The sequence below is a fragment of the Mastomys coucha genome, unplaced genomic scaffold (genome assembly GCF_008632895.1).
Source record: "Mastomys coucha isolate ucsf_1 unplaced genomic scaffold, UCSF_Mcou_1 pScaffold5, whole genome shotgun sequence".
NCBI lineage: Eukaryota > Metazoa > Chordata > Mammalia > Rodentia > Muridae > Mastomys > Mastomys coucha.
Window position 1 is genome coordinate 60,971,694 of NW_022196911.1, and position 14,816 is coordinate 60,986,509.

Below are 14,816 nucleotides of genomic sequence, written 5' to 3' on the forward strand. Positions count from 1 at the left end.
GCACATCTAGCTTCTAGTGACAGAAGCCCAGCAACCAGGCCCAAGTGACCACTTTAGTCCTGATGAAGCCAACATTGATCTCTGAAGATGGAAAAGATATTCAGGTGATAACAAAGAGATTTTTCTCAGTAATCTTTTTCCTGAAATAGACAGAGTAAGCCAGGAAATACTCTAACATAAAGAAATTCCATTTATAATCACTAGGTGATACCATCTCCATGGCTCATTTTAATCACCTATGAAATACAGCACTGGCCTAACAGTGAAGGTATCTAGAAAAAGTTAATTGAAATTACTTGTAAACTGGAAGCACTATTTTAAATATTTGCTAATGTGAGGGCCATAGGAGTCACCAACATGGTTCCCACCACCTTTCCCTCAGGTTTCTCTTTTTGGAGAGACAAATCTGTGAACTGCTTTGACAAAACACAATATGGTAACAATCAATGGAATACCACTTCATGACTGCATTATGTCACATGCATATGCTACCATCCTTGAGAATGGAAATGAATGCAGCACACCTGCCATGGCATGCTTTTTGAGGTCAGAGCACACAACCTGTGAGAGTCTGTTTTCTTCTTCCTATGTATGATCTAGGAATTGAACCCAGATGGTTGTATGTGGCAGCAAGTCTCGTAACCCATTGAGCCTTAATGCCAGCCTTCTTGCCAAGCTTTTCAATAGCTGTATCTTCTGTTGTTTGTAGGTTTTCTTTTCTAGGCTCCTGTCTTAGTACTATTCCATTGCTGTGATGAAACTCCTTGACCAAAGCAACTTATAAAATAAGGTGTTTAATTGGGGGGTTTGCTTACAGTTTCAGAAGGTTAGTCATCGTGGTGGGGAGCATGGAGGCAGGCAGGCAGACATGGTACTAGAGATGTAGCTAAGAGCTACTTACATCTTGAGACAGACTGGGTCTGGTTTGAGCTTTTGAAACCTCACTCCCAGTGACACAACTTCTTCAATAAGGCTATACTTATTCCAACAAGGCCATATCTTCTAATCGTTTTTTAAAAGTCCCACCAACTGGGAATCAAACATGCAAATGCATGAACTATGGAGACTGTTTTCATTCAGACTACCCTAACCCCTAAAGTAGTTTAGACCAGAAATTGACTGCCAGCTAGAGTTATGGTTGGGTTCAGGCAGGCTTCCTACATAGTGCTATCCTTTGGAAGCCATTAAGGCTGGACTGTTGAAGTGGAAGCTGAGAAAGTGGTTCAGTTTTCCCGGAAAGATTTGAGGCCCAGTATGAGTGACATGCTGTGGTGATGTTGTAACCATGACATGTTCTCTGTGATTTTGTATTATGTTCATAAAGTTGAATAACTGATGCCTTACTCAATTTTGGGCATTTTCATTAGTTCATAAGATATTTTGTATCTCTTAGTTATTTAACTGTTAACTTTCAAAAAGAAAAAAGGTGTTAATCTCAAAGCTATGCAGCTGACTAAAGTAACCTAAACTCTTAGCAGAGAGAGTCCATAATGGTAAAATTCACCCTTAACATTAGAGAGCATTGTGTTTGTTGCTATTCCATGCCTTTATATAAAGCTTTCATGTAAGAGTGCTGCATTCATTTCCATTCTCAAGGATGGTAGCATATGCATGTGACATAATGCAGTCATGAAGTGGTATTCCATTGATTGTTACCATATTGTGTTTTGTCAAAGCAGTTCACAGATTTGTCTCTCCAAAAAGAGAAACCTGAGGGAAAGGTGGTGGGAACCATGTTGGTGACTCCTATGGCCCTCACATTAGCAAATATTTAAAATATTGCTTCCAGTTTACAAGTGATTTCAATTAACTTTTTCTAGATACCTTCACTGTTAGTGCTGTATTTCCTAGGTGATAATGTCTAATCTATATATTAGCCAGAGTATTGGCTGATGTAAGCACCACATTGTCCACCACCCTTTCTCCTCTCCATCCTTCCTACATGAAGCAGCAATGCTGTATGTCCTGACTGCTTATGAACTAAATTGTGTTCCATCTCAAAATTCATATACCAAAGATCTCTGGTGTGACTGTATTGAAAATAGGGCCTTAGAGATAATTGAGGTTAAAGAAGGTTAGTAAAGATGGGATCTACTCCAACAAGACTAGTGTTCTTGTAAGAGAAGACATTAGAGAGCTTGCTGCATTACCACATACATGAAGAAATGAGGTCCTATGAGCAGCAATGAGGTGTTGGTATCAGGAAGTCACAGAAAAAGGCCTCAGAATAGAACCTATGTTCCTAGTAACTAGATCTTGGACTCTCTAGCCTCCATAACTGTGAGAAATTAGTTTCTGTTGTTTGAGCCACACTGTCAATGGTTTGGTTTTAGTTTTCAAAAAGGGGCCGATCTAAGATACCAACAATCTCCTTGCAGTTAGTTAGAAGTGGCAAATAGTAATAACAGCGCTTAAAAAGAGTTAATGCAACTCTTCCCCTCCTCGTTGCTCCAGGCTCCTCCAATGCCCTTGAGAAAGGAAACAGTGTCCTGAGAATGAGGGTTACCACAAAAGCACTCTAGACTTCACCTGTGACAACACTACATGAGCCCTAGCCTATCTCTGGATGAATCTATAAAAAGGAGGAAAGAAATTATAAGGCTTCTGCCACTGTCTATGTACTTGATGTTTATATGCACTCAAATTTACCCTGAACTAGTAAAGTCCCTAATGTTATTTTATTTCCCAGTGATTCTCAGGGGAGGCAGAGTCCCATAGCCCCAGCATCTGGCATGAAACGAGGCAAAGTCAGCAGGAACGTTCACTGAGCATAAAGTGGCTGGCAGACAATAACCTAAACATCTTCAAACCCACAGCAATTCTAGTCAAAAGCTCTGCCTTAAAAGTATCTCTGATTTCTTAAAGATATAAATCTTAAATCTAATGAATAATTCTTGGTTCCTATAGAGAACACATACACATTCACATAGTGAAAAACTGACACACTACGTGTGCATACAAAAGAAATGTATGTTTATAAAAGTAACCCTATAGAACATGTAAGATTTTAAGTAGGACATTTGATATAGGGCTTGAATCTACTTAATATAGGCCTTATTATTAAAGTAGCATCAATGCATAGAGATTAAAATCTGAAATCTTAGACTTACCTTGTCACATGAAAATCTGCAAACTGGCAAATTTGTACATGACGTCTCTTCTGCTTATTTAGCTTTTGGGCAGATATAACCAAATTTTCCATTCACTAACACTGCATCTATGTTAGCTGTCATCTTTTCACTGACCCACACAAATCTATAATTTCCTAAAACCTAGACATTTTAAAAACAAATAACTGTCTGTGACATTATGTTCCAGAACATTAATCAGACCAAATCCTGAGGAAGGCTGTATTTCTATTCTACATGTTTGGCAAAGCCACTTGGGGCTTTCTATATGGATGGGTAAATTCTATGTTGTTTCCTGTGTAGGTAGGTAGACTTCACATTGCTTGTTTTGTTTTAAACAGTGACACAACCAAGGAAGTGACAAATGGCTCCAGCAGTACTCAAACCTTCATACCTGCCCTCTGTTAATACAGTGGTGTCCACTTGGCAAACTCAGCGCAGACAGGTTCCTGAGCCACTCCTGTCTAACCAGGTACCCTAAGCCGACACCCTTTGAGAAGGCTCCAAGGGTAGAGAAAAGGAAAACCTCACTCACAATTCAGAAAGAAAACACACTCTCTATTTGTATTTGTCTATACTGTATGTAAAAATTACAAAAACGAGTTTACAAATTCCACTAAAACATTCTAACTCAGCAGTCATTTTGGTCAGGGATGAACAGCATGGTTGCATAGACTTGGCAGGACCAGCAACATCTACCAGCCAAGAGCCAACTTTTCTTTGCATTCTAACTTAAAATGATATTAAGTAACATTTTCCCTGTCTCTTTTGAGTCAGGTTCTGTATAGACTGAGTCTGCCTCAAATTTTTGCCTATACCTCACAGGTGCTGGGGTTTCAGTCGCACACTACCAGTACTGTCTCTCTAGTTGTACTTTATTGTGTCACTGTTGGACTTCAACAATCTGTGCCTGTTGAGGAATAAGAAGCATTTCTTGTTCTCTTGCCTGAAAGAGCACACTGAGACCTGCTAGTTCAAGTAGTCTACTTTGTCACTGCTCCTTCGCCCAACAAATTCTTCATGTAGAGTAGTAGTTCTCAACCTGTAGGTTGCAACTCCTTTGGGAGTCAAACGACTCTTTCACGGGGGTAGCCTAGAACCATCGGAAACCAGATACTTACATTATGACTCATAACAGTAGCAAAATTAGAGTTATGAAGTAGCAATGATAATTTCATGGTTGGGGGTCACTACAACACAAGGAACTATATTAAAGGGTTGCAGCATTAGGAAGCTTGAGAATCACTCTCTAGAACCATAAATTCTATCCACGAAAAATGTTTCACAGGCTTGTTTACTTTCTCAATGAATTCAAGAATGTAAAAAAATTCAGTTATTTATGTTTGTTTTGAAATCAGTTATTTCCATCCAGTTCTTGGCAACTACTGTGTTTGAGTGTGCATGCTGCATGTAACACGGTCTCTCACTACTACTTTGTTTCCAGATTCCTAGGAATCACTCTTCCTCATGTGACATTCTGTTCAGTAATACTGCTGCTCATTCATCCAAACCTAGTCTCACATTTTAGCTTCTCAGCCCCTTCTTACAAGCTACATTTCATTTAAATTTCTTTTTGATTTATATTACTTTTTATATTATGAGTTCTTTGGCTGCATGTATATATGTGCACCACATTCATGTCTGGTGCCTACAGAAGTCAGAAGAAGGTGTCAGTTCCCTAAATCTTCAGTTACGTGGGTTCTAGGAACTGAACCCAGGTCTTTTGCAAGAGCAACAAGTGCTGTTAACCACTGAGCCATGTTTCCAACCCCTACAAATTAATTTCTTTTCTTTATGAAGAGAATTAGTTCTGGCTAGGGATGGGTGAAAGAAACTATTTGAATCCTGAGAAATAATCTTCCTAAAACCAGCCAAGATGTTTTCTAGTGTTATAAATCCTGTTTCCTTGTCTGTGTCTATGTAGCACCAAGTTTCCCATTCTAGAGTATGCAGAGAAGAATGACATCACAGCAGAAAAGACAGACACAAGATACAATCTTAAGACACTAAGCATCAGGCATAGATGGTAGTGGGCCCTGAGAGAAAAAAAATGCAACTGTCCCTAGCTCCTGCCTGGAGGGCTCAAACTACTGTGGGGGGGGGGGGGGGGGGGGGGAGGGAGGAGGATCCAGAAAGGTTTGCCACATCTTTGTATTGAGGACTTGGATCTAGGAGTGTGGAGAGATCATGGCAACTGGAATTAACAAGGCAGGGTCCACATAAAAAGCATCCCACAGACATGCAAACCTCCCTCTATTTTTGTATCATTGCATGTGAGAAATGCTACAAGCTGGTGAGGCAGACACCCAAAGCCTAATGTAGTACTGCTAACATCCACAGCTCCAGTTCAAATTCTCCCACCTAGTCTCCTTGCTCTTTATTAACCTTTGAGCTGACAGCAGAAGACTCTAAAGCCTAAATCTTGGTCTTACTGCTACTGCAATCTTCTACTTCCTTCCCATATAAGGTGTGCTCCCCACCCATCTCTCATCCCTTAAAGAGGAGAACTGTTGTTTGTTTGTTTGTTGATTGATTGACTGATTGATTGATTGATTGATTGGGGAGGAAAGGATAAAAGGGGACCTGAAGCAGGGCTAATAAGGCCACCTTTCCACAGGCAGTCTCTGCCTGAGGAGAAAACTTGAGTAGAATTTTATTTTGGTAGTCTCATAACTAGCACAACTGCCAATGGAAGCCAGCATGAGAATCAGGTGTATTGGTACACACCAGGAAGTCAGCACCCTGGGGGCTGAGGCAGAAGGATCACAGATTCCAAGCCAGTATAGAAGATACTGTAAGACCTGTCAAAGGAAGAGTAAAGGGTTCAGCATAACTGTGATCTGTGATAAAGCAGCTTAATTTAATCCAAGCTATACAATAAGCCTGACATACTAGTGGTTCCAAAAAATACAACTGTTACTGCATTCAAGAAAATTTTTGTATTTCTAGAAAACTGCTTAGGCTTACACATACAATTCAACCATATGCACAAATGTTTTGGTAAAGTGAAAAAAAAATATATTCCCAGGGCCTGTTACATCTAAACTTGGCATCCAATATAAACATATTTATAGACTACAGAAATCAACTAGAAAAGAAACAAGATTTCATTTGGTCTTTTCTCTCTGGGAAACTCTCCCTGGAAATCCCGGACTGGGCTTCATGTTTCTTCACTGCATCTCTGAATGGATTCAGAATACACCAGTCCTTGGCAGATACATGATCTACAATCCCAACAACACTCTCAGAAAGTATGGAGCGCTTCTTTAGTACTTCCTTACTTTTAGTAAATATTAATTTGGATCTACTGCTAGTCATTTCTGCTTAATTCTTATGATCATCTCTACACCTCTATTTATCAGGGGTTTCATTCTTTAGTATTCAGATGACACTATGGGCATTAATTAGCCCATCAAATTAAAATGGGATTTTCTCTTTAAGACAGCATCTACACTGGAACCTCTTGTTTCCTGTTTGATTCTTCACCACACATACATCCCATTTCAAACATGGACCCAAAGGTGGTGACTGAGATTTCTAGGGACTTCAAGGACAAATATTAATATTATGACTATGGCTCACAAATGTGCCCATACAGGACGAATGAAACACTCCAGACCTGCCAGCCTCAGCTGGTTCTTTAGACACTTGGACAGTACAAACATCCCAGCAAAAAACAAGCCTTAGGCATTGCACTGATGTGTTCCTTCTAAGCAGCCTCTACTGTTTGCTTACTTGGTGCTTCTTCTGAATCAGTTTGTTTCCAGTGGCATAGCCATGAGTTTCATCCCTCATAACTCAGATTCTTGCTTTGGTTCCAATCATTTTCATTAAAACTCCAAATGTGTTTGTTACTGTTTGGAGTTTGAAAGCTGAGAGCTGAGGAGAGACATGAAGAGATGAGAAGAGGACGAGATGAAGATCCTGGTGCTGTCTTCCTAAGTCCCTGTGAATTCTGGTGCTCTCCCTCTCCAGCATTGCTCATCCCACTGCCTCAACACCACCTGGCCATGCTCTGTGGCTTATACAGCCCCATACTTGAAGACTGAGTCCAGTACCTTTCCCCAAAGTCAAAATCTCCTGCAGAATGTATTCTTCACAAGTTTCCAAAGGAAGCTGGCCAGCAACTAACTAACCTTAACACAGAATGTGGTTTAAGAAAACAAAGCCCAGTTTTTGAATAATCCCCTGTACTCCCTTAAAATATATTTCTATCCAGAACCACAGAATATAACCTTATCTTTACAATCTTATTTCAGATCTCAGAAAGGGATCACCTTGATTAATATAGGTCCAAAATAGCAGAATTGCTGGGCATGGTGACGCTGGGCAGGAAGGGGACCTACAAATTTGGGGCCAGCCTGGTCTACATAACAAGTTCTAGGCCAGCCTGTGACCTCCCTCAGCCTCAAGCGGGCAGAATCAGACCTTGTCATTGCCATAAGCAGCTAGCTCACCTAGGGTGGTGTCTACCCCCTTATGTGAGGTCTAATGTTCAGCCAAGTATGCAACTTCCCTATAGGAACCACGCCCTGCAGAGCTGCTTCATCTGCCTTCCGGACAGAAGAAGAAGATGCTTAGTAGGCCACAAGATCCTGGCTTACTGGGGGATGGGTTCCCTGCCTATATATTCTCAGACTCTGAAATACACATTGGACCTTGATCGGAACCTTTTGACTTGGTCTGGTTATTTCTCTCGCAGTCCGATTCCTCTATTTTCCCCAGGCCCCTGCCTCTCTTTCAGGAACCCGGTTTGCATAGCTGCTGGCGGCTACACCATCCTAAAGCCCTTTCTTAAAATTAAATATATATATATATGTACATATATATATATATTATATTATTCATACATATGGATGATTTTTTCAGACATTTCAAGCATGATGGCTTTCCTTAAAGGAAACACAGACAGAAAAACGAAAGGTGGTAAAGTGAAGATAAAGGAAAAGATTGTAACTAACGCCACTAAGACAAGGCCAGAAATGCTCAATATTACCAAGAGGAGCAGAGAGGGAGGGAGTCTTCTCTAGAGCCAGGAGAAGAAGCACAGCCCAGCCAACACCTTAATTCTCGGTTTCTGGCCTCTAGTACTGTGATGGAATAAACTGTTATTGCTTTAAGGTAATAAATCTGTCATAACAGTTAGTTACAATAGACGTAAGAATACATTATGACTATCACACTTTTCTGTACAGCATCAGATAGTAATTACTTCAGGCTTCACAGTAAGGTCTTTGCAAACAATCTCCATTGTAAACATGCAGCCAGATCACTGGCTGTGTTCCAGTCAAACTTCATTTGCAAGAAGAACCTGCCATGGAGCTAGAGCGTACTGAGGACATGACATAAATGCTGTCTGGTTATCACTGAAGCATCTAATCCACTGTATTTTTCTAGATCCCTTTTCTCTTTTAAATTTTTAATTTTATACCATAAGAAACCCTGATTATCTACTCAAATCCTACAGACTTATTTCCAGAATTTAATCTCAAAATGCACTTGGGTTTTTTTCTTAAATATCCTGACCCCAGATCAATAGGATTAAGGATCTAACAATCTTCTCCAGGCTTCCTTATCATTTAGGCAGGTGCTTAGAGCAGCAAACCTCCTTATTAGCACAATGGCACCTCTCTTAGCTACTGCCTTTCAGCAGGTGGATGGATGTCATGCTCAAAATAAACATCTGATTTCTCAAACATGCTGATGCCTACCACCTTTCCTTTAAAAAGCAAGAATCATCTTGTGCCTAGGCCCACCTTCCTCAGAATCGTTCACTGTGGACTGAGGTGGGTGTGCTTTCCTCCCTTCCTTGCCAGCCCTCTAAGAGATGCACTTACCTAATTCTCTCCCAGTGGCACCAGGCAGATCCTCCTTTCCAAACCACATTTTCCTTTTTGTCTTTAAGCAAGCTCCAGGTTACCAAGCCAGGATGTATGAAATGCCTCAAAGCTGTTTAACTCTCTCAATGCGTGCATACACACACACACACACACACACACACACACACACACACACACCTGCCAATCTTCCTTAGACAAGAAAATAAACATGCACATATCCCAATAACACAGCAAGTGCTCCTCTCTGCATACGCCACCGTTAAGATCTCTAGATGAATACTGCTCTATGCATCCTTCTGCAATGCAGCTCTGTTAATTCCGGAAATTTCCACAGTAAACTCAGCCTGTCGGTTACCATGGAAACTCCCTGCTTCCTGGCTCTCCTAACAAAATGAGAGTCTTTGCCTAGATCTAAAAAAGCAGCGAAAGAAAGAAAGGTCACCAAAAATTTGCCCAAACAATCTAATTAGAAGCACTCACGTTCTAATGTTCTTATTCAGAAAGTAGCAAGAAGCTGGGTGCAGTGTGGTACCTAGCATTCAAGAGGCTCAGTAGGAGGCTGGAAGCCTTCGTCCAGTCTGGGCTAAGGAGTCAGAGTCTGTCTCTTGGAAGGATCGGAAGGAGGATGGAGGGAAAAAGTAAAGAAATATGCAGTAGTTGGGCCAAAACTGATTTAAGATGGAAAGGTAAATGTTTCCTCACCAATGAAAAGAATGAAGTTAAAGAAGATGAGGCAAACGCTTATGTTTTTATATTGCTGCTACAGCCAGTGTATTTGCTAAGAGGTGACCTTCTACTATACTCAAAGCAATACCAATATAATCATTTCCCTGGGCTGTTTCATACAGAGGAAGGTGAAGAAACTGCCCTAAGCTATGAGGCTGTATGTTTCCACCCTAACCACCACAGCACTTAAAATGGTATCTAAGGAATTCCACTAAAGACTCTTAGCATCACACATTGCTAATCCATCCCTCTCCAACTGCTTCCTCGTAAATGCTGGGCTTCTATGGCATCACACACAACCTTCCACCTCCCAAGTGTCTTTTCTTATTCTAGGCCTGCTCGTTAAGCCTCTACTACATTTCTTTGGAGTTTGGCCCTATGTACATTTTTCTCATCAAAATAAAGTCCCACCTTCTTACTAGGCAACTTTATCATCTAAATCCTGATGACTCAATGCTTTTCTAAATCTTCAATTTAGCACTGACTTCTTGTCAGATGTATGGGTGTGACCAGTTACATCATACTCCTGTCACACGGAGTCATTCGTACCATTCTCTTGGCACACCTGGAGTAAGACCCTCTGACAGCACAGGCCAAAGTAAGTACTCCCTCTGAAGTTACTTCTATCACATATTTTGTCACAGTGAAAAGTCGACTATATATTTCCATATCTACTAAGCTTTTCTATAATAATATATATGTACTATATATATATGCATATGTATGTGTGTATGCATATGTATAAGGTGTATACATATATACACCTTATATATGTATATATATGTATACATATATGTATATATGTGTATATATATATACATATACACATATATATACACACATATATATATATTCTTATTTTAGTAGACTTGTCTTGGAAAAGAAGTAGTAATTGCACAAAGCTTACTATTTTATAATTTTCTAGATTGATAGAATACTCTTTTTTTTTCCTTTTTCTTTCTGTTTCCCCCTCCGCCCCCTTCGGTTTATTGAGACAGGATCTCACCATGTAGCTCTGGCTGTTCTAGAACTAATTATTTGGACCAGACTAGCCTTAAACTCACAGAGCTCCACCTGCCTCTGCTTCCTAAGTACTGAGATTAAAGTATGTGCCCCCATGATTGGCCAAACTGAATACTCTTACCTAAAGCATGTGTTATTTTTTTAAAGATGGTATGTTCAACCTACATGGTAAGATTACACTGATCTCTATTAAAAGAAAATGCTTGTTTGTTTACTGATTGAGACAGGGCCTCACTATGCTATCCAGGTTGGCCTCTTTCTCTTGGGCACAAGAGAACTATCTCTTTGGCTTTCTTAGTAGCTGGGACTAAGGTCATGATAGCATATCTGACTTCAAAAATATTCTTTTGAAAGCACACTAAAGACAAGTCTCCAATGTTAGCTGAAGGAGCCAACTACTCAGGTGTACACTATAACTGGCATGATGCAACAAATGCTCTAGAGTAGGCTGAGAACCAAGTAACACTTGATAACAATTTCTTTAAGTTTTGCTCAGGCTAAAGAGATGGTTCAGTGACTAAGAGTGCTTAATGCTCTTGCAGAGAGCCTCTGTTTGGGTCCCAATGCCTACATCACATAGCTACCACCTATAACTCCAGTTCTAGGAGATCCAACACCCTCTTCTGGTCTTCATAGACACCAATGTACAGATAGTGCACATAAACTCACACAGGCACTCCTACATATATGCATAAAAACTAAATAAATAAATTTTTCACAGGCAAATCCCTCTATAGTTGGGTTCTGCCCAAAAATAGAAACCTTACTATGACAGCAGTTTTAAGGATGAAATCACTAGCACTGCTACATAAATTAATTAAATGAATCATTCTAGGATTCTTTCAAGCATTCTAGCAAAGGAAATTGAATGAGCAGAAGTAACATTTGTCACCTACTTCTCTACTGGCATAAGAAGTGAATTTAACCAACACCATGTTCATATAATTATCACCAAGTATTATGACTGCTGAAATGCATGTGTGCTTTGAAAAAAGGAACAGAAAATCACTATTAATTGAGAAAGAATAAATAATCTGTTCATATAATTTTACTATTCTGTTTCTTTAATACAATGTTATTTACATATAGTGAAATATCCACATCACAACCATTAGGTTTTGGCAAATTCATATACACTTAGGTCTTGCAAGATTCAAGACAGAAAACCTGACCCCCAGGTAGCTCCTTGTGCCACTCTTGTCAGTCTCCACAAGACAAAACTGTTCTCATCTCAGCCACCCCCACTGACTTCAGCCTTGGCCGCTTTTCAATCTCGACAGATGAAGAACCAACATGTGCTCTTCTTTGTGCCTGGTTGTGTCTCAGCATTTCTGGACTCACATGTGCTTATGTGTATCAGTAATTCCTATTGCATTCTAGTAAGACACAGTTTATTCATTCATCCTCCAATGAATAAACATTTGGGTTTTTTTGTAGAACCATGATGAACAGTTTCTATGACTATTCAAATGCAAATTTTCATAAAAAAAAACATTTTTACACTGGACAATGCTAGGTCATGTTTTAATTCATAAGAAACTATTAAGGGGCTTTCTAAAGTAGTTGAGCCCTTTCCTATTCCCTCCACAATATGTGAACTCTGATACCATTATGTACCCTTTTAAGTCTGGACCCTTCTGGCAGATGAGCAATATCACTCTTATTTTTATCTGACTCTTCTGCTTACTAATGTTAAACATGCCTTCCATGCACTCATTGACTATTCTGAAGTTTCTTTGTGAAATGTCCACTTAAATCTAAAACCCATTAACAGGATTGTTTGTTCTGAGTTGTTAATAATAGTTCATTGTATATCTGAAAGTCCTTTGCAGGTAAATGCAGAGTATTTTCTCACGGCATGACTGGCCTATACAATTTCCTAAGAAATTTCTAGTAAGCAGAACATTATCTTCAATGAAATCCAATAGATCTTTGGTGGCAATTTACACTACTATGTCCTTCTGTACTATCAAATAAGTATTTGCCTATGCTAGATAAATATATTAGGATGGTTTCTTTTACAAGCTGGATAGAATTTCTACTTTACCCTTTAGGACAATGCTTTATTTCAAGCACATGGTGTGAATTAGGAAATAGGTTCACTCTGTTACAGATTTCACCCCCGTGTGCTCAATCATCATAAAAGGCCTAACCTGTATGCAAAACTGTATAGGGACCTTAGACAAAAATTAACAGACTGTACATGTGTGCTGGCTCATATGCTTAACTTCCTATTCCATCTTATATAACATTCTTCTATAAGACTTTAGTTGTTGTATCTTCATCTTCATTACTTTTTACAAAAGTATTTTCCACTATTCTACTTCCTTTATATTTCCACATAAATTACATAATCAAAATGTCAGTGTGCATTTGTGTGTGTGGCGTTTGTGTGTGTATTAAGGTTGCTAAGATATTCCTGAGTTGAATTAATAAATGAGTGAGATAAGAACAGGTATCTTAATAACACTGTACTTCCCAATATAGGACTAAGCCATTGTTTTGCACATGCATGTGTGTGTGTACCTGTGTATAACTGTGGACTTGAGGGACTTGGGACATAAAAGGAAAGCACTCTGTCACTGAGCTACATGACTTGCCCAGAAGAAGACATCTTACTCATGTATTCAAGTCTTTTCATGCCCCCACCCAGTAGTTAATGTTAGTGAAGTCTTTTTTGTGTTTGTTTGTTTGTTTGTTTTGTTTTTCAAGACAGGGTTTCTCTGAGTAGCCCTGGCTGTCCTGGAACTCACTCTGTAGACCAGGCTGGCCTCGAACTCAGAAATCCACCTGCCTCTGCCTCTCAAGTGCTGGGATTAAAGGCGTGTGCCACCACCGCCTGGCTGTTAGTGAAGTCTTATTTTATTTTCTTTAACTGTATCAATAACTATTTTATACTTTTTAAGTTACTATAATCATTCTGGAACTTTACTTTCCAAGAGGTTATTTTTGCTATCAGGTGTTTACAGAAAGAAGTGATCTTGTTACCCTTTGCTGAAGTCACTTAATAATTCTAGTAATTCTGCTAAATTAATATTTTCTGCATATGCAATTAAAATACCTGTCTGAAAAAAAGGCTGGCTTGCAATCAAATCTTTAAGTTTTTTTCTGTTCAGTATCTGGGGTTTCCTGTCTTGTCAGCAATCACAGACACAGCACTGAGTCTTTCATCACTAAGTATGCTATACATAGTAAAAGCATTTCCTTAGATGCCACCAATGAGTCAGGAACTACCCCCTCTTATTTTAATGGAATTGTTTGATAATAAATGTTGTCAAATATGTACCTATTGAAAGTCCACATATTTTTCTCCTTTAGTTTATTAATACAGTGAATTATAAGAATCAAATATCCAACCAAAATTAATCCAAAGTACTGTTTATGAGGATTTCCAAGTGTATGTTTATTAACAATGGAGTTCTGTGGTCTCCTTTGCTTTGTAATATCTTTGTCTGGTTTCTGTCAATGCTATGCTGACTTAGATGTATGAGTTGAGAAATGTGCCTTTCTCCGTTGTCTAAAGAGTTCTGTAAACTTTCCTCTTGTCTTTATTTTTATTCCTGTTGTTTGTTTCCCCAGGGGCTCACACACATTAGACAGGATCACTACCTGACACTAGACTTTACTGTGCCCACAGCTCTTGCCTTTTATATTTGCTATCTGGTACAGAAAAACCACCAAGGTCTCACATTTCCTGTATGAGAATTCAAAATATAAATTCACAACTTTTTATCAGATGAGAAACTTCTTGAATAAGCTTTTGTTATTGATGTCACAAACTAACTCAATTTGCCACATTTCTTGAGATAAATTACTGACTGTATTTCTGTGCTTTTGTATATATGGGATCAGTGGTGATAGCCCCTCTTTCCTTTTTTATAATGGTAGCCTGAAGTTCTTTTTCATTTCCTTCTTCATTGGGAGGGGGCATCTTTCATCTTTCCATTTAGCTTAGGCCAGCCTGGAATTCTAAATTCTCTTTTCTTGTGATTCCAAGTAGCAAGCAGTAGATCTACAGGCTTATTCCATGTGCAGCTGCTACCTGCTCGCTCTCTAACTCTCACTCTGTCTTTCTCTCTGTCTTTCTCTCTGTGTGTCT

The 14,816-nt window shown here is 39.3% G+C and overlaps 1 protein-coding gene across 5 annotated transcripts in view; it reads right to left on the reverse strand.

Annotated features, from left to right (window-relative positions):
• Map2k4 (mitogen-activated protein kinase kinase 4) overlaps positions 1-14,816 on the reverse strand; it is a 103,910-nt gene that overhangs the window by 50,399 nt on the left and 38,695 nt on the right. The window contains exon 1 of one of the 5 annotated variants that reach the window (XM_031354560.1): positions 8,966-9,364. The exons of 3 other annotated variants lie outside the window; for them this stretch is intronic. The gene's annotated coding sequence lies outside the window, so the exon portion shown is untranslated. Of the gene's footprint in view, positions 1-6,863; positions 7,003-8,965; positions 9,365-14,816 lie in introns of those variants that run through there. One more of the 5 variants, XM_031354561.1, reaches the window with a different exon arrangement.